Here is a 20,143-nt window from a genome sequence, read left to right on the forward strand (position 1 = left end):
TATCCCAAATAGAGTACCACAGTAGGAGTCATAATACCCATAAGAACTAGCGGTCGAACAGGGAAATGGTTCCAATCGTTTTTCCACCATTCATATTCCCCACAGGGGATTTTAAAAACAGTTAAAAAAGGCCTGTGTTTCTTGTTGGCTTACCCTGGCATGGTAACCGTGTAATTCTCTCTCGGACAAGGTGACTTTTATAAAAAATATTCGCCTGTATTTACCCCCCCAAAATTAAATGCTAATTAACTGCTAATGTGGCTATCATAAAGAACTACAAATGTATTATTTTAAGTGTTTCTAAAATCCCATATGGGAAAAATGAATGGTGGAAAAATGGTTGGAACCATTTCCCTGTTTGACCGCTAGGTTTTATGGGTATTATGACACCTCCACTGTGGGGCTTTCCCCAGTTTTATTTGACAATTTGTATCATGTTAAATATTAGCCACTATCGGGAGCCACTGTCAGTAACAGCCACATACATTTATTTTGGCATACTTTCATTCCGTTGACCTTTCTTTAATCTGTCACATCCTTGTGAATTGTTCCTGAGGGTTGCTAGCATTAGTGAATCATATTAAGCTAAAGTATTGCAATAATTTGGGACATGTAGCCTATTTGAATCATTATGGAACTCAGACCACACGTAGCAGGAATTTATTCAGAGCGCCCAAGCTAGCCACCCCAGCAGAGTGCGTTACGCGACTTAAAAGGCTAAGTCTGAATAGCAAATACTGAGAAGTGCGTAGGAAAAGCATGAATTCCTAAATTGGGATCGAGCCCTAAGTGAATAGGTGTACTATCTAATTTGTTAAAATGTGTTTCCGCCCGGTCTCGAACCGGGGACCTTTCGCGTGTTAGGCGAACGTGATAACCGCTACACTACGGAAACTGCGTGAGTAGGATACTAAGGGTGTGACTTTGGCTGGGTGGGTGGGTGGGGCATTTATCACTCTCAGAACCAAATGAAGTCAGAAATGACTTAGTCCATTAACTAAGCAATAAGGCTTGAGATCCCGGGAATTATCGTGTGAATAACTCCTGAATAAGGGCTGATTCACCGTTTGGATGGTTTGGCTGAGCAGCCGGCTCTTGGAAGAGTCTTGGTGGTTCCAAACTTCTTCCTTTTAAGAATGATGGAAGCCACTGTGTTCTTGGGTACCTTCAATGCTGCAGAAATGTATCGGTACCCTTCCCCACGTCTGTGCCTCGACACAATCCTGTCTCGGAGCTCTAGGGACAATTCCTTCCACCTCATGGCTTAGTTTATGCTCTGACATGCACTGTCAACTGTGGAACCTTATATAGACAGACAGGTGTGTGCCTTTTCAAATCATGACCAATCCATTGAATTTACCACAGGTGGACTCCAATCAAGTTGTAGAAACATCTCAAGGATGATCAATGGAAACAGGATGGACCTGAGCTCAATTTCCAGACTCATAGCAAAGGGTCTGAAAACGTATGTAAATAAGGTATTTTTTAAATCTTTTTTTATGAATTAAAAATGATATGTTATCGCTTTGTCATTATGGGGTATTGTGTGTAGATAGATTTTATTTGACTTAATCCGTTTTCAGAATAAGGCTGTAACGTAACAAAATGTGGAAAAAAGTAAGGGGTCTGAATACTTTCCGAATGCACTGTAGCTATGCAGGCTAGCTACTTTTCCTTTGCTAGCCAGCCAACTAAATCTATCACACAATCACATCAAGCAGCTGAAATGACAGAAAACTGTCTGCACTTTTGTTTGTTTTACCTAGGATTATATTGCCATTTCTTTGGATATATCCATTATAATGAACCTGATAAATGAATTTGCCTGGCTCAGAGAAGCTGTCATTCTGGTCACATTCATACACATCGCACGGTGGAGGTCACCAAAAAAACGGCAACATTGATCCACAGGTTGGAGAGGCAGACAGCAAGGTTTAGACAAACCTCAACTGTTTCAAACCATATGCTAGCCTAGGGGCATTGGGAAATATTGTCTAGACCAGTGATATTTAAAGTCGGGGTCGGGGGGACTGCAGTGGGGATATATATATTCATTATTTAGGAACAAAAAATTATGAGTACAGATTATTGTACGAGACAATATAGAAACGTTTTTGAGAAAGTTAATTAGAAAAAAAGTATTTGATTGGGTAATTGAAGGTTATTTGTTGATGTAAAAAAAAATGTAACGTACCGATTTTAAAGTTGTATTTGGGGTGGGATCACAAGAAATGATTGCAAAAAAATGGGGACCCCAGAAATTCTGGAGGAAAAAATGGTGTCCCTGCTGAAAAGGTTTGAATACCATTGGTCTAGACACATTTTTCCAGGGGAGATGAAGTTTATAAATTGACTGGCTGGGCCGTGGAACAGTGGATGCGCATTTATAAATCTAATGGAACCGCTAACAGGCACTACCTGCAGAATGCTGGGATGGTGGTGCTTCAACTCCCTGCTATTAACCAATTAGCATCCAGGATCCAAACAACCTGTTTTATAACATTGCATTGCCTCTGGTTATTGAAAGACATGTCTAAGACTGGTCTATTCATGTATTCTGCAGGCCTATGTATTTGTTTCGTTTTTTTCAGTTATCACTATCTGCCTCTGGTTATTGAAAGACATGTCTAAGACTGGTCTATTCATGTATTCTGCAGGCCTATGTATTTGTTTCGTTTTTTTCAGTTATGACCCTGTTTCTGTCATCACTATCTGTTTTGTTAAAATTTGTTTACGCCCGGTTTCGAACCGGGGACCTTTCGCGTGTTAGGCGAACGTGATAACCGCTACACTACAGAAACTGCATGAGTAGCATACTAAGGGTGTGACTTTGGCTGGGTGGGTGGGTGGGTGGCGCATTTATCGCTCTCAGAACCAATTGAAGTCAGAAATGACTTAGTCCATTAACTAATCAATAAGGCTTGAGATCCCGGGAATTATCGTGTGAATAACTCCTGAATAAGGGCTGATTCACCGTAGGGATGGTTTGGCTGAGCAGCCGGCTCTTGGAAGAGTCTTGGTGGTTCCAAACTTCTTCCTTTTAAGAATGATGGAAGCCACTGTGTTCTTGGGTACCTTAAATGCTGCAGAAATGTATCGGTACCCTTCCCCACGTCTGTGCCTCGACACAATCCTGTCTCGGAGCTCTAGGGACAATTCCTTCCACCTCATGGCTTAGTTTATGCTCTGACATGCACTGTCAACTGTGGAACCTTATATAGACAGACAGGTGTGTGCCTTTTCAAATCATGACCAATCCATTGAATTTACCACAGGTGGACTCCAATCAAGTTGTAGAAACATCTCAAGGATGATCAATGGAAACAGGATGGACCTGAGCTCAATTTCCAGACTCATAGCAAAGGGTCTGAAAACGTATGTAAATAAGGTATTTTTTAAATCTTTTTTTATGAATTAAAAATGATATGTTATCGCTTTGTCATTATGGGGTATTGTGTGTAGATAGATTTTATTTGACTTAATCCGTTTTCAGAATAAGGCTGTAACGTAACAAAATGTGGAAAAAAGTAAGGGGTCTGAATACTTTCCGAATGCACTGTAGCTATGCAGGCTAGCTACTTTTCCTTTGCTAGCCAGCCAACTAAATCTATCACACAATCACATCAAGCAGCTGAAATGACAGAAAACTGTCTGCACTTTTGTTTGTTTTACCTAGGATTATATTGCCATTTCTTTGGATATATCCATTATAATGAACCTGATAAATGAATTTGCCTGGCTCAGAGAAGCTGTCATTCTGGTCACATTCATACACATCGCACGGTGGAGGTCACCAAAAAAACGGCAACATTGATCCACAGGTTGGAGAGGCAGACAGCAAGGTTTAGACAAACCTCAACTGTTTCAAACCATATGCTAGCCTAGGGGCATTGGGAAATATTGTCTAGACCAGTGATATTTAAAGTCGGGGTCGGGGGGACTGCAGTGGGGATATATATATTCATTATTTAGGAACAAAAAATTATGAGTACAGATTATTGTACGAGACAATATAGAAACGTTTTTGAGAAAGTTAATTAGAAAAAAAGTATTTGATTGGGTAATTGAAGGTTATTTGTTGATGTAAAAAAAAATGTAACGTACCGATTTTAAAGTTGTATTTGGGGTGGGATCACAAGAAATGATTGCAAAAAAATGGGGACCCCAGAAATTCTGGAGGAAAAAATGGTGTCCCTGCTGAAAAGGTTTGAATACCATTGGTCTAGACACATTTTTCCAGGGGAGATGAAGTTTATAAATTGACTGGCTGGGCCGTGGAACAGTGGATGCGCATTTATAAATCTAATGGAACCGCTAACAGGCACTACCTGCAGAATGCTGGGATGGTGGTGCTTCAACTCCCTGCTATTAACCAATTAGCATCCAGGATCCAAACAACCTGTTTTATAACATTGCATTGCCTCTGGTTATTGAAAGACATGTCTAAGACTGGTCTATTCATGTATTCTGCAGGCCTATGTATTTGTTTCGTTTTTTTCAGTTATCACTATCTGCCTCTGGTTAATGAAAGACATGTCTAAGACTGGTCTATTCATGTATTCTGTAGGCCTATGTATTTGTTTAGTTTTTTTTCACTTATCACTATCTGCCTCTGGTTATTGAAAGACATGTCTAAGACTGGTCTATTCATGTATTCTGCAGGCCTATGTATTTGTTTCGTTTTTTTCAGTTATGACCCTGTTTCTGTCATCACTATCTGTTTTGTTAAAATTTGTTTCCGCCCGGTTTCGAACCGGGGACCTTTCGCGTGTGAGGCGAACGTGATAACCACTACACTACAGAAACTACAAGAAAAAGAGTGGAAGTCATGGAAAATGTTAGGAATGCCCACAAGTCTACCGCCCATAATATCCCAAATAGAGTACCACAGTAGGAGTCATAATACCCATAAGAACTAGCGGTCGAACAGGGAAATGGTTCCAATCGTTTTTCCACCATTCATATTCCCCACAGGGGATTTTAAAAACAGTTAAAAAAGGCCTGTGTTTCTTGTTGGCTTACCCTGGCATGGTAACCGTGTAATTCTCTCTCGGACAAGGTGACTTTTATAAAAAATATTCGCCTGTATTTACCCCCCCAAAATTAAATGCTAATTAACTGCTAATGTGGCTATCATAAAGAACTACAAATGTATTATTTTAAGTGTTTCTAAAATCCCATATGGGAAAAATGAATGGTGGAAAAATGGTTGGAACCATTTCCCTGTTTGACCGCTAGGTTTTATGGGTATTATGACACCTCCACTGTGGGGCTTTCCCCAGTTTTATTTGACAATTTGTATCATGTTAAATATTAGCCACTATCGGGAGCCACTGTCAGTAACAGCCACATACATTTATTTTGGCATACTTTCATTCCGTTGACCTTTCTTTAATCTGTCACATCCTTGTGAATTGTTCCTGAGGGTTGCTAGCATTAGTGAATCATATTAAGCTAAAGTATTGCAATAATTTGGGACATGTAGCCTATTTGAATCATTATGGAACTCAGACCACACGTAGCAGGAATTTATTCAGAGCGCCCAAGCTAGCCACCCCAGCAGAGTGCGTTACGCGACTTAAAAGGGTAAGTCTGAATAGCAAATACTGAGAAGTGCGTAGGAAAAGCATGAATTCCTAAATTGGGATCGAGCCCTAAGTGAATAGGTGTACTATCTAATTTGTTAAAATGTGTTTCCGCCCGGTCTCGAACCGGGGACCTTTCGCGTGTTAGGCGAACGTGATAACCGCTACACTACGGAAACTGCGTGAGTAGGATACTAAGGGTGTGACTTTGGCTGGGTGGGTGGGTGGGTGGGGCATTTATCGCTCTCAGAACCAAATGAAGTCAGAAATGACTTAGTCCATTAACTAAGCAATAAGGCTTGAGATCCCGGGAATTATCGTGTGAATAACTCCTGAATAAGGGCTGATTCACCGTAGGGATGGTTTGGCTGAGCAGCCGGCTCTTGGAAGAGTCTTGGTGGTTCCAAACTTCTTCCTTTTAAGAATGATGGAAGCCACTGTGTTCTTGGGTACCTTCAATGCTGCAGAAATGTATCGGTACCCTTCCCCACGTCTGTGCCTCGACACAATCCTGTCTCGGAGCTCTAGGGACAATTCCTTCCACCTCATGGCTTAGTTTATGCTCTGACATGCACTGTCAACTGTGGAACCTTATATAGACAGACAGGTGTGTGCCTTTTCAAATCATGACCAATCCATTGAATTTACCACAGGTGGACTCCAATCAAGTTGTAGAAACATCTCAAGGATGATCAATGGAAACAGGATGGACCTGAGCTCAATTTCCAGACTCATAGCAAAGGGTCTGAAAACGTATGTAAATAAGGTATTTTTTAAATCTTTTTTTATGAATTAAAAATGATATGTTATCGCTTTGTCATTATGGGGTATTGTGTGTAGATAGATTTTATTTGACTTAATCCGTTTTCAGAATAAGGCTGTAACGTAACAAAATGTGGAAAAAAGTAAGGGGTCTGAATACTTTCCGAATGCACTGTAGCTATGCAGGCTAGCTACTTTTCCTTTGCTAGCCAGCCAACTAAATCTATCACACAATCACATCAAGCAGCTGAAATGACAGAAAACTGTCTGCACTTTTGTTTGTTTTACCTAGGATTATATTGCCATTTCTTTGGATATATCCATTATAATGAACCTGATAAATGAATTTGCCTGGCTCAGAGAAGCTGTCATTCTGGTCACATTCATACACATCGCACGGTGGAGGTCACCAAAAAAACGGCAACATTGATCCACAGGTTGGAGAGGCAGACAGCAAGGTTTAGACAAACCTCAACTGTTTCAAACCATATGCTAGCCTAGGGGCATTGGGAAATATTGTCTAGACCAGTGATATTTAAAGTCGGGGTCGGGGGGACTGCAGTGGGGATATATATATTCATTATTTAGGAACAAAAAATTATGAGTACAGATTATTGTACGAGACAATATAGAAACGTTTTTGAGAAAGTTAATTAGAAAAAAAGTATTTGATTGGGTAATTGAAGGTTATTTGTTGATGTAAAAAAAAATGTAACGTACCGATTTTAAAGTTGTATTTGGGGTGGGATCACAAGAAATGATTGCAAAAAAATGGGGACCCCAGAAATTCTGGAGGAAAAAATGGTGTCCCTGCTGAAAAGGTTTGAATACCATTGGTCTAGACACATTTTTCCAGGGGAGATGAAGTTTATAAATTGACTGGCTGGGCCGTGGAACAGTGGATGCGCATTTATAAATCTAATGGAACCGCTAACAGGCACTACCTGCAGAATGCTGGGATGGTGGTGCTTCAACTCCCTGCTATTAACCAATTAGCATCCAGGATCCAAACAACCTGTTTTATAACATTGCATTGCCTCTGGTTATTGAAAGACATGTCTAAGACTGGTCTATTCATGTATTCTGCAGGCCTATGTATTTGTTTCGTTTTTTTCAGTTATCACTATCTGCCTCTGGTTAATGAAAGACATGTCTAAGACTGGTCTATTCATGTATTCTGTAGGCCTATGTATTTGTTTAGTTTTTTTTCACTTATCACTATCTGCCTCTGGTTATTGAAAGACATGTCTAAGACTGGTCTATTCATGTATTCTGCAGGCCTATGTATTTGTTTCGTTTTTTTCAGTTATGACCCTGTTTCTGTCATCACTATCTGTTTTGTTAAAATTTGTTTCCGCCCGGTTTCGAACCGGGGACCTTTCGCGTGTGAGGCGAACGTGATAACCACTACACTACAGAAACTACAAGAAAAAGAGTGGAAGTCATGGAAAATGTTAGGAATGCCCACAAGTCTACCGCCCATAATATCCCAAATAGAGTACCACAGTAGGAGTCATAATACCCATAAGAACTAGCGGTCGAACAGGGAAATGGTTCCAATCGTTTTTCCACCATTCATATTCCCCACAGGGGATTTTAAAAACAGTTAAAAAAGGCCTGTGTTTCTTGTTGGCTTACCCTGGCATGGTAACCGTGTAATTCTCTCTCGGACAAGGTGACTTTTATAAAAAATATTCGCCTGTATTTACCCCCCCAAAATTAAATGCTAATTAACTGCTAATGTGGCTATCATAAAGAACTACAAATGTATTATTTTAAGTGTTTCTAAAATCCCATATGGGAAAAATGAATGGTGGAAAAATGGTTGGAACCATTTCCCTGTTTGACCGCTAGGTTTTATGGGTATTATGACACCTCCACTGTGGGGCTTTCCCCAGTTTTATTTGACAATTTGTATCATGTTAAATATTAGCCACTATCGGGAGCCACTGTCAGTAACAGCCACATACATTTATTTTGGCATACTTTCATTCCGTTGACCTTTCTTTAATCTGTCACATCCTTGTGAATTGTTCCTGAGGGTTGCTAGCATTAGTGAATCATATTAAGCTAAAGTATTGCAATAATTTGGGACATGTAGCCTATTTGAATCATTATGGAACTCAGACCACACGTAGCAGGAATTTATTCAGAGCGCCCAAGCTAGCCACCCCAGCAGAGTGCGTTACGCGACTTAAAAGGGTAAGTCTGAATAGCAAATACTGAGAAGTGCGTAGGAAAAGCATGAATTCCTAAATTGGGATCGAGCCCTAAGTGAATAGGTGTACTATCTAATTTGTTAAAATGTGTTTCCGCCCGGTCTCGAACCGGGGACCTTTCGCGTGTTAGGCGAACGTGATAACCGCTACACTACGGAAACTGCATGAGTAGCATACTAAGGGTGTGACTTTGGCTGGGTGGGTGGGTGGGTGGGGCATTTATCGCTCTCAGAACCAATTGAAGTCAGAAATGACTTAGTCCATTAACTAAGCAATAAGGCTTGAGATCCCGGGAATTATCGTGTGAATAACTCCTGAATAAGGGCTGATTCACCGTAGGGATGGTTTGGCTGAGCAGCCGGCTCTTGGAAGAGTCTTGGTGGTTCCAAACTTCTTCCTTTTAAGAATGATGGAAGCCACTGTGTTCTTGGGTACCTTCAATGCTGCAGAAATGTATCGGTACCCTTCCCCACGTCTGTGCCTCGACACAATCCTGTCTCGGAGCTCTAGGGACAATTCCTTCCACCTCATGGCTTAGTTTATGCTCTGACATGCACTGTCAACTGTGGAACCTTATATAGACAGACAGGTGTGTGCCTTTTCAAATCATGACCAATCCATTGAATTTACCACAGGTGGACTCCAATCAAGTTGTAGAAACATCTCAAGGATGATCAATGGAAACAGGATGGACCTGAGCTCAATTTCCAGACTCATAGCAAAGGGTCTGAAAACGTATGTAAATAAGGTATTTTTTAAATCTTTTTTTATGAATTAAAAATGATATGTTATCGCTTTGTCATTATGGGGTATTGTGTGTAGATAGATTTTATTTGACTTAATCCGTTTTCAGAATAAGGCTGTAACGTAACAAAATGTGGAAAAAAGTAAGGGGTCTGAATACTTTCCGAATGCACTGTAGCTATGCAGGCTAGCTACTTTTCCTTTGCTAGCCAGCCAACTAAATCTATCACACAATCACATCAAGCAGCTGAAATGACAGAAAACTGTCTGCACTTTTGTTTGTTTTACCTAGGATTATATTGCCATTTCTTTGGATATATCCATTATAATGAACCTGATAAATGAATTTGCCTGGCTCAGAGAAGCTGTCATTCTGGTCACATTCATACACATCGCACGGTGGAGGTCACCAAAAAAACGGCAACATTGATCCACAGGTTGGAGAGGCAGACAGCAAGGTTTAGACAAACCTCAACTGTTTCAAACCATATGCTAGCCTAGGGGCATTGGGAAATATTGTCTAGACCAGTGATATTTAAAGTCGGGGTCGGGGGGACTGCAGTGGGGATATATATATTCATTATTTAGGAACAAAAAATTATGAGTACAGATTATTGTACGAGACAATATAGAAACGTTTTTGAGAAAGTTAATTAGAAAAAAAGTATTTGATTGGGTAATTGAAGGTTATTTGTTGATGTAAAAAAAAATGTAACGTACCGATTTTAAAGTTGTATTTGGGGTGGGATCACAAGAAATGATTGCAAAAAAATGGGGACCCCAGAAATTCTGGAGGAAAAAATGGTGTCCCTGCTGAAAAGGTTTGAATACCATTGGTCTAGACACATTTTTCCAGGGGAGATGAAGTTTATAAATTGACTGGCTGGGCCGTGGAACAGTGGATGCGCATTTATAAATCTAATGGAACCGCTAACAGGCACTACCTGCAGAATGCTGGGATGGTGGTGCTTCAACTCCCTGCTATTAACCAATTAGCATCCAGGATCCAAACAACCTGTTTTATAACATTGCATTGCCTCTGGTTATTGAAAGACATGTCTAAGACTGGTCTATTCATGTATTCTGCAGGCCTATGTATTTGTTTCGTTTTTTTCAGTTATCACTATCTGCCTCTGGTTAATGAAAGACATGTCTAAGACTGGTCTATTCATGTATTCTGTAGGCCTATGTATTTGTTTAGTTTTTTTTCACTTATCACTATCTGCCTCTGGTTATTGAAAGACATGTCTAAGACTGGTCTATTCATGTATTCTGCAGGCCTATGTATTTGTTTCGTTTTTTTCAGTTATGACCCTGTTTCTGTCATCACTATCTGTTTTGTTAAAATTTGTTTCCGCCCGGTTTCGAACCGGGGACCTTTCGCGTGTGAGGCGAACGTGATAACCACTACACTACAGAAACTACAAGAAAAAGAGTGGAAGTCATGGAAAATGTTAGGAATGCCCACAAGTCTACCGCCCATAATATCCCAAATAGAGTACCACAGTAGGAGTCATAATACCCATAAGAACTAGCGGTCGAACAGGGAAATGGTTCCAATCGTTTTTCCACCATTCATATTCCCCACAGGGGATTTTAAAAACAGTTAAAAAAGGCCTGTGTTTCTTGTTGGCTTACCCTGGCATGGTAACCGTGTAATTCTCTCTCGGACAAGGTGACTTTTATAAAAAATATTCGCCTGTATTTACCCCCCCAAAATTAAATGCTAATTAACTGCTAATGTGGCTATCATAAAGAACTACAAATGTATTATTTTAAGTGTTTCTAAAATCCCATATGGGAAAAATGAATGGTGGAAAAATGGTTGGAACCATTTCCCTGTTTGACCGCTAGGTTTTATGGGTATTATGACACCTCCACTGTGGGGCTTTCCCCAGTTTTATTTGACAATTTGTATCATGTTAAATATTAGCCACTATCGGGAGCCACTGTCAGTAACAGCCACATACATTTATTTTGGCATACTTTCATTCCGTTGACCTTTCTTTAATCTGTCACATCCTTGTGAATTGTTCCTGAGGGTTGCTAGCATTAGTGAATCATATTAAGCTAAAGTATTGCAATAATTTGGGACATGTAGCCTATTTGAATCATTATGGAACTCAGACCACACGTAGCAGGAATTTATTCAGAGCGCCCAAGCTAGCCACCCCAGCAGAGTGCGTTACGCGACTTAAAAGGGTAAGTCTGAATAGCAAATACTGAGAAGTGCGTAGGAAAAGCATGAATTCCTAAATTGGGATCGAGCCCTAAGTGAATAGGTGTACTATCTAATTTGTTAAAATGTGTTTCCGCCCGGTCTCGAACCGGGGACCTTTCGCGTGTTAGGCGAACGTGATAACCGCTACACTACGGAAACTGCATGAGTAGCATACTAAGGGTGTGACTTTGGCTGGGTGGGTGGGTGGGTGGGGCATTTATCGCTCTCAGAACCAATTGAAGTCAGAAATGACTTAGTCCATTAACTAAGCAATAAGGCTTGAGATCCCGGGAATTATCGTGTGAATAACTCCTGAATAAGGGCTGATTCACCGTAGGGATGGTTTGGCTGAGCAGCCGGCTCTTGGAAGAGTCTTGGTGGTTCCAAACTTCTTCCTTTTAAGAATGATGGAAGCCACTGTGTTCTTGGGTACCTTCAATGCTGCAGAAATGTATCGGTACCCTTCCCCACGTCTGTGCCTCGACACAATCCTGTCTCGGAGCTCTAGGGACAATTCCTTCCACCTCATGGCTTAGTTTATGCTCTGACATGCACTGTCAACTGTGGAACCTTATATAGACAGACAGGTGTGTGCCTTTTCAAATCATGACCAATCCATTGAATTTACCACAGGTGGACTCCAATCAAGTTGTAGAAACATCTCAAGGATGATCAATGGAAACAGGATGGACCTGAGCTCAATTTCCAGACTCATAGCAAAGGGTCTGAAAACGTATGTAAATAAGGTATTTTTTAAATCTTTTTTTATGAATTAAAAATGATATGTTATCGCTTTGTCATTATGGGGTATTGTGTGTAGATAGATTTTATTTGACTTAATCCGTTTTCAGAATAAGGCTGTAACGTAACAAAATGTGGAAAAAAGTAAGGGGTCTGAATACTTTCCGAATGCACTGTAGCTATGCAGGCTAGCTACTTTTCCTTTGCTAGCCAGCCAACTAAATCTATCACACAATCACATCAAGCAGCTGAAATGACAGAAAACTGTCTGCACTTTTGTTTGTTTTACCTAGGATTATATTGCCATTTCTTTGGATATATCCATTATAATGAACCTGATAAATGAATTTGCCTGGCTCAGAGAAGCTGTCATTCTGGTCACATTCATACACATCGCACGGTGGAGGTCACCAAAAAAACGGCAACATTGATCCACAGGTTGGAGAGGCAGACAGCAAGGTTTAGACAAACCTCAACTGTTTCAAACCATATGCTAGCCTAGGGGCATTGGGAAATATTGTCTAGACCAGTGATATTTAAAGTCGGGGTCGGGGGGACTGCAGTGGGGATATATATATTCATTATTTAGGAACAAAAAATTATGAGTACAGATTATTGTACGAGACAATATAGAAACGTTTTTGAGAAAGTTAATTAGAAAAAAAGTATTTGATTGGGTAATTGAAGGTTATTTGTTGATGTAAAAAAAAATGTAACGTACCGATTTTAAAGTTGTATTTGGGGTGGGATCACAAGAAATGATTGCAAAAAAATGGGGACCCCAGAAATTCTGGAGGAAAAAATGGTGTCCCTGCTGAAAAGGTTTGAATACCATTGGTCTAGACACATTTTTCCAGGGGAGATGAAGTTTATAAATTGACTGGCTGGGCCGTGGAACAGTGGATGCGCATTTATAAATCTAATGGAACCGCTAACAGGCACTACCTGCAGAATGCTGGGATGGTGGTGCTTCAACTCCCTGCTATTAACCAATTAGCATCCAGGATCCAAACAACCTGTTTTATAACATTGCATTGCCTCTGGTTATTGAAAGACATGTCTAAGACTGGTCTATTCATGTATTCTGCAGGCCTATGTATTTGTTTCGTTTTTTTCAGTTATCACTATCTGCCTCTGGTTAATGAAAGACATGTCTAAGACTGGTCTATTCATGTATTCTGTAGGCCTATGTATTTGTTTAGTTTTTTTTCACTTATCACTATCTGCCTCTGGTTATTGAAAGACATGTCTAAGACTGGTCTATTCATGTATTCTGCAGGCCTATGTATTTGTTTCGTTTTTTTCAGTTATGACCCTGTTTCTGTCATCACTATCTGTTTTGTTAAAATTTGTTTCCGCCCGGTTTCGAACCGGGGACCTTTCGCGTGTGAGGCAAACGTGATAACCACTACACTACAGAAACTACAAGAAAAAGAGTGGAAGTCATGGAAAATGTTAGGAATGCCCACAAGTCTACCGCCCATAATATCCCAAATAGAGTACCACAGTAGGAGTCATAATACCCATAAGAACTAGCGGTCGAACAGGGAAATGGTTCCAATCGTTTTTCCACCATTCATATTCCCCACAGGGGATTTTAAAAACAGTTAAAAAAGGCCTGTGTTTCTTGTTGGCTTACCCTGGCATGGTAACCGTGTAATTCTCTCTCGGACAAGGTGACTTTTATAAAAAATATTCGCCTGTATTTACCCCCCCAAAATTAAATGCTAATTAACTGCTAATGTGGCTATCATAAAGAACTACAAATGTATTATTTTAAGTGTTTCTAAAATCCCATATGGGAAAAATGAATGGTGGAAAAATGGTTGGAACCATTTCCCTGTTTGACCGCTAGGTTTTATGGGTATTATGACACCTCCACTGTGGGGCTTTCCCCAGTTTTATTTGACAATTTGTATCATGTTAAATATTAGCCACTATCGGGAGCCACTGTCAGTAACAGCCACATACATTTATTTTGGCATACTTTCATTCCGTTGACCTTTCTTTAATCTGTCACATCCTTGTGAATTGTTCCTGAGGGTTGCTAGCATTAGTGAATCATATTAAGCTAAAGTATTGCAATAATTTGGGACATGTAGCCTATTTGAATCATTATGGAACTCAGACCACACGTAGCAGGAATTTATTCAGAGCGCCCAAGCTAGCCACCCCAGCAGAGTGCGTTACGCGACTTAAAAGGGTAAGTCTGAATAGCAAATACTGAGAAGTGCGTAGGAAAAGCATGAATTCCTAAATTGGGATCGAGCCCTAAGTGAATAGGTGTACTATCTAATTTGTTAAAATGTGTTTCCGCCCGGTCTCGAACCGGGGACCTTTCGCGTGTTAGGCGAACGTGATAACCGCTACACTACGGAAACTGCATGAGTAGCATACTAAGGGTGTGACTTTGGCTGGGTGGGTTGGTGGGTGGGGCATTTATCGCTCTCAGAACCAATTGAAGTCAGAAATGACTTAGTCCATTAACTAAGCAATAAGGCTTGAGATCCCGGGAATTATCGTGTGAATAACTCCTGAATAAGGGCTGATTCACCGTAGGGATGGTTTGGCTGAGCAGCCGGCTCTTGGAAGAGTCTTGGTGGTTCCAAACTTCTTCCTTTTAAGAATGATGGAAGCCACTGTGTTCTTGGGTACCTTCAATGCTGCAGAAATGTATCGGTACCCTTCCCCACGTCTGTGCCTCGACACAATCCTGTCTCGGAGCTCTAGGGACAATTCCTTCCACCTCATGGCTTAGTTTATGCTCTGACATGCACTGTCAACTGTGGAACCTTATATAGACAGACAGGTGTGTGCCTTTTCAAATCATGACCAATCCATTGAATTTACCACAGGTGGACTCCAATCAAGTTGTAGAAACATCTCAAGGATGATCAATGGAAACAGGATGGACCTGAGCTCAATTTCCAGACTCATAGCAAAGGGTCTGAAAACGTATGTAAATAAGGTATTTTTTAAATCTTTTTTTATGAATTAAAAATGATATGTTATCGCTTTGTCATTATGGGGTATTGTGTGTAGATAGATTTTATTTGACTTAATCCGTTTTCAGAATAAGGCTGTAACGTAACAAAATGTGGAAAAAAGTAAGGGGTCTGAATACTTTCCGAATGCACTGTAGCTATGCAGGCTAGATACTTTTCCTTTGCTAGCCAGCCAACTAAATCTATCACACAATCACATCAAGCAGCTGAAATGACAGAAAACTGTCTGCACTTTTGTTTGTTTTACCTAGGATTATATTGCCATTTCTTTGGATATATCCATTATAATGAACCTGATAAATGAATTTGCCTGGCTCAGAGAAGCTGTCATTCTGGTCACATTCATACACATCGCACGGTGGAGGTCACCAAAAAAACGGCAACATTGATCCACAGGTTGGAGAGGCAGACAGCAAGGTTTAGACAAACCTCAACTGTTTCAAACCATATGCTAGCCTAGGGGCATTGGGAAATATTGTCTAGACCAGTGATATTTAAAGTCGGGGTCGGGGGGACTGCAGTGGGGATATATATATTCATTATTTAGGAACAAAAAATTATGAGTACAGATTATTGTACGAGACAATATAGAAACGTTTTTGAGAAAGTTAATTAGAAAAAAAGTATTTGATTGGGTAATTGAAGGTTATTTGTTGATGTAAAAAAAAATGTAACGTACCGATTTTAAAGTTGTATTTGGGGTGGGATCACAAGAAATGATTGCAAAAAAATGGGGACCCCAGAAATTCTGGAGGAAAAAATGGTGTCCCTGCTGAAAAGGTTTGAATACCATTGGTCTAGACACATTTTTCCAGGGGAGATGAAGTTTATAAATTGATGTCTAAAATGTCTAAGACTGGTCTATTCATGTATTCTGTAGGCCTATGTATTTGTTTAGTTTTTTTTCACTCATCACTATCTGCCTCTGGTTATTGAAAGACATGTCTAAGACTGGTCTATTCATGTATTCTGTAGGCCTATGTATTTGTTTAGTTTTTTTTCACTTATCACTATCTGCCTCTGGTTATTGAAAGACATGTCTAAGACTGGTCTATTCATGTATTCTGCAGGCTTATGTATTTGTTTCGTTTTTTTCAGTTATGACCCTGTTTCTGTCATCACTATCTGTTTTGTTAAAATTTGTTTCCGCCCGGTTTCGAACCGGGGACCTTTCGCGTGTGAGGCAAACGTGATAACCACTACACTACAGAAACTACAAGAAAATGAGTGGAAGTCATGGAAAATGTTAGGAATGCCCACAAGTCTACCGCCCATAATATCCCAAATAGAGTACCACAGTAGGAGTCATAATACCCATAAGAACTAGCGGTCGAACAGGGAAATGGTTCCAATCGTTTTTCCACCATTCATATTCCCCACAGGGGATTTTAAAAACAGTTAAAAAAGGCCTGTGTTTCTTGTTGGCTTACCCTGGCATGGTAACCGTGTAATTCTCTCTAGGACAAGGTGACTTTTATAAAAAATATTCGCCTGTATTTACCCCCCCAAAATTAAATGCTAATTAACTGCTAATGTGGCTATCATAAAGAACTACAAATGTATTATTTTAAGTGTTTCTAAAATCCCATATGGGAAAAATGAATGGTGGAAAAATGGTTGGAACCATTTCCCTGTTTGACCGCTAGGTTTTATGGGTATTATGACACCTCCACTGTGGGGCTTTCCCCAGTTTTATTTGACAATTTGTATCATGTTAAATATTAGCCACTATCGGGAGCCACTGTCAGTAACAGCCACATACATTTATTTTGGCATACTTTCATTCCGTTGACCTTTCTTTAATCTGTCACATCCTTGTGAATTGTTCCTGAGGGTTGCTAGCATTAGTGAATCATATTAAGCTAAAGTATTGCAATAATTTGGGACATGTAGCCTATTTGAATCATTATGGAACTCAGACCACACGTAGCAGGAATTTATTCAGAGCGCCCAAGCTAGCCACCCCAGCAGAGTGCGTTACGCGACTTAAAAGGGTAAGTCTGAATAGCAAATACTGAGAAGTGCGTAGGAAAAGCATGAATTCCTAAATTGGGATCGAGCCCTAAGTGAATAGGTGTACTATCTAATTTGTTAAAATGTGTTTCCGCCCGGTCTCGAACCGGGGACCTTTCGCGTGTTAGGCGAACGTGATAACCGCTACACTACGGAAACTGCATGAGTAGCATACTAAGGGTGTGACTTTGGCTGGGTGGGTTGGTGGGTGGGGCATTTATCGCTCTCAGAACCAATTGAAGTCAGAAATGACTTAGTCCATTAACTAAGCAATAAGGCTTGAGATCCCGGGAATTATCGTGTGAATAACTCCTGAATAAGGGCTGATTCACCGTAGGGATGGTTTGGCTGAGCAGCCGGCTCTTGGAAGAGTCTTGGTGGTTCCAAACTTCTTCCTTTTAAGAATGATGGAAGCCACTGTGTTCTTGGGTACCTTCAATGCTGCAGAAATGTATCGGTACCCTTCCCCACGTCTGTGCCTCGACACAATCCTGTCTCGGAGCTCTAGGGACAATTCCTTCCACCTCATGGCTTAGTTTATGCTCTGACATGCACTGTCAACTGTGGAACCTTATATAGACAGACAGGTGTGTGCCTTTTCAAATCATGACCAATCCATTGAATTTACCACAGGTGGACTCCAATCAAGTTGTAGAAACATCTCAAGGATGATCAATGGAAACAGGATGGACCTGAGCTCAATTTCCAGACTCATAGCAAAGGGTCTGAAAACGTATGTAAATAAGGTATTTTTTAAATCTTTTTTTATGAATTAAAAATGATATGTTATCGCTTTGTCATTATGGGGTATTGTGTGTAGATAGATTTTATTTGACTTAATCCGTTTTCAGAATAAGGCTGTAACGTAACAAAATGTGGAAAAAAGTAAGGGGTCTGAATACTTTCCGAATGCACTGTAGCTATGCAGGCTAGCTACTTTTCCTTTGCTAGCCAGCCAACTAAATCTATCACACAATCACATCAAGCAGCTGAAATGACAGAAAACTGTCTGCACTTTTGTTTGTTTTACCTAGGATTATATTGCCATTTCTTTGGATATATCCATTATAATGAACCTGATAAATGAATTTGCCTGGCTCAGAGAAGCTGTCATTCTGGTCACATTCATACACATCGCACGGTGGAGGTCACCAAAAAAACGGCAACATTGATCCACAGGTTGGAGAGGCAGACAGCAAGGTTTAGACAAACCTCAACTGTTTCAAACCATATGCTAGCCTAGGGGCATTGGGAAATATTGTCTAGACCAGTGATATTTAAAGTCGGGGTCGGGGGGACTGCAGTGGGGATATATATATTCATTATTTAGGAACAAAAAATTATGAGTACAGATTATTGTACGAGACAATATAGAAACGTTTTTGAGAAAGTTAATTAGAAAAAAAGTATTTGATTGGGTAATTGAAGGTTATTTGTTGATGTAAAAAAAAATGTAACGTACCGATTTTAAAGTTGTATTTGGGGTGGGATCACAAGAAATGATTGCAAAAAAATGGGGACCCCAGAAATTCTGGAGGAAAAAATGGTGTCCCTGCTGAAAAGGTTTGAATACCATTGGTCTAGACACATTTTTCCAGGGGAGATGAAGTTTATAAATTGACTGGCTGGGCCGTGGAACAGTGGATGCGCATTTATAAATCTAATGGAACCGCTAACAGGCACTACCTGCAGAATGCTGGGATGGTGGTGCTTCAACTCCCTGCTATTAACCAATTAGCATCCAGGATCCAAACAACCTGTTTTATAACATTGCATTGCCTCTGGTTATTGAAAGACATGTCTAAGACTGGTCTATTCATGTATTCTGCAGGCCTATGTATTTGTTTCGTTTTTTTCAGTTATCACTATCTGCCTCTGGTTAATGAAAGACATGTCTAAGACTGGTCTATTCATGTATTCTGTAGGCCTATGTATTTGTTTAGTTTTTTTTCACTTATCACTATCTGCCTCTGGTTATTGAAAGACATGTCTAAGACTGGTCTATTCATGTATTCTGCAGGCCTATGTATTTGTTTCGTTTTTTTCAGTTATGACCCTGTTTCTGTCATCACTATCTGTTTTGTTAAAATTTGTTTCCGCCCGGTTTCGAACCGGGGACCTTTCGCGTGTGAGGCGAACGTGATAACCACTACACTACAGAAACTACAAGAAAAAGAGTGGAAGTCATGGAAAATGTTAGGAATGCCCACAAGTCTACCGCCCATAATATCCCAAATAGAGTACCACAGTAGGAGTCATAATACCCATAAGAACTAGCGGTCGAACAGGGAAATGGTTCCAATCGTTTTTCCACCATTCATATTCCCCACAGGGGATTTTAAAAACAGTTAAAAAAGGCCTGTGTTTCTTGTTGGCTTACCCTGGCATGGTAACCGTGTAATTCTCTCTCGGACAAGGTGACTTTTATAAAAAATATTCGCCTGTATTTACCCCCCCAAAATTAAATGCTAATTAACTGCTAATGTGGCTATCATAAAGAACTACAAATGTATTATTTTAAGTGTTTCTAAAATCCCATATGGGAAAAATGAATGGTGGAAAAATGGTTGGAACCATTTCCCTGTTTGACCGCTAGGTTTTATGGGTATTATGACACCTCCACTGTGGGGCTTTCCCCAGTTTTATTTGACAATTTGTATCATGTTAAATATTAGCCACTATCGGGAGCCACTGTCAGTAACAGCCACATACATTTATTTTGGCATACTTTCATTCCGTTGACCTTTCTTTAATCTGTCACATCCTTGTGAATTGTTCCTGAGGGTTGCTAGCATTAGTGAATCATATTAAGCTAAAGTATTGCAATAATTTGGGACATGTAGCCTATTTGAA

The 20,143-nt window shown here is 40.1% G+C and overlaps 12 non-coding genes across 12 annotated transcripts; all 12 read right to left on the bottom strand.

Annotated features, from left to right (window-relative positions):
- Nucleotides 1-822: 822 nt before the first annotated feature.
- trnav-aac (transfer RNA valine (anticodon AAC)) lies at nucleotides 823-895 on the bottom strand. Its single transcript has one exon. It is a non-coding gene; the product is annotated as a tRNA-Val (tRNA).
- Nucleotides 896-4,733: 3,838 nt separating this feature from the next.
- trnav-cac (transfer RNA valine (anticodon CAC)) lies at nucleotides 4,734-4,806 on the bottom strand. Its single transcript has one exon. It is a non-coding gene; the product is annotated as a tRNA-Val (tRNA).
- Nucleotides 4,807-5,691: 885 nt separating this feature from the next.
- Nucleotides 5,692-5,764, bottom strand: trnav-aac (transfer RNA valine (anticodon AAC)). The gene has a single exon. It is a non-coding gene; the product is annotated as a tRNA-Val (tRNA).
- Nucleotides 5,765-7,696: 1,932 nt separating this feature from the next.
- trnav-cac (transfer RNA valine (anticodon CAC)) lies at nucleotides 7,697-7,769 on the bottom strand. The gene has a single exon. It is a non-coding gene; the product is annotated as a tRNA-Val (tRNA).
- Nucleotides 7,770-8,654: 885 nt separating this feature from the next.
- trnav-aac (transfer RNA valine (anticodon AAC)) lies at nucleotides 8,655-8,727 on the bottom strand. The gene has a single exon. It is a non-coding gene; the product is annotated as a tRNA-Val (tRNA).
- A 1,932-nt stretch (nucleotides 8,728-10,659) lies between these two features.
- On the bottom strand, nucleotides 10,660-10,732 carry trnav-cac (transfer RNA valine (anticodon CAC)). Its single transcript has one exon. It is a non-coding gene; the product is annotated as a tRNA-Val (tRNA).
- Nucleotides 10,733-11,617: 885 nt separating this feature from the next.
- trnav-aac (transfer RNA valine (anticodon AAC)) lies at nucleotides 11,618-11,690 on the bottom strand. The gene has a single exon. It is a non-coding gene; the product is annotated as a tRNA-Val (tRNA).
- Nucleotides 11,691-13,622: 1,932 nt separating this feature from the next.
- Nucleotides 13,623-13,695, bottom strand: trnav-cac (transfer RNA valine (anticodon CAC)). The gene has a single exon. It is a non-coding gene; the product is annotated as a tRNA-Val (tRNA).
- An 885-nt stretch (nucleotides 13,696-14,580) lies between these two features.
- trnav-aac (transfer RNA valine (anticodon AAC)) lies at nucleotides 14,581-14,653 on the bottom strand. The gene has a single exon. It is a non-coding gene; the product is annotated as a tRNA-Val (tRNA).
- Nucleotides 14,654-16,418: 1,765 nt separating this feature from the next.
- Nucleotides 16,419-16,491, bottom strand: trnav-cac (transfer RNA valine (anticodon CAC)). The gene has a single exon. It is a non-coding gene; the product is annotated as a tRNA-Val (tRNA).
- Nucleotides 16,492-17,376: 885 nt separating this feature from the next.
- On the bottom strand, nucleotides 17,377-17,449 carry trnav-aac (transfer RNA valine (anticodon AAC)). Its single transcript has one exon. It is a non-coding gene; the product is annotated as a tRNA-Val (tRNA).
- A 1,932-nt stretch (nucleotides 17,450-19,381) lies between these two features.
- trnav-cac (transfer RNA valine (anticodon CAC)) lies at nucleotides 19,382-19,454 on the bottom strand. The gene has a single exon. It is a non-coding gene; the product is annotated as a tRNA-Val (tRNA).
- Between the last annotated feature and the right edge of the window lie 689 nt (nucleotides 19,455-20,143).

The sequence above is a fragment of the Salmo salar genome, chromosome 14 (genome assembly GCF_965601325.2).
Source record: "Salmo salar chromosome 14, fSalSal1, whole genome shotgun sequence".
NCBI lineage: Eukaryota > Metazoa > Chordata > Actinopteri > Salmoniformes > Salmonidae > Salmo > Salmo salar.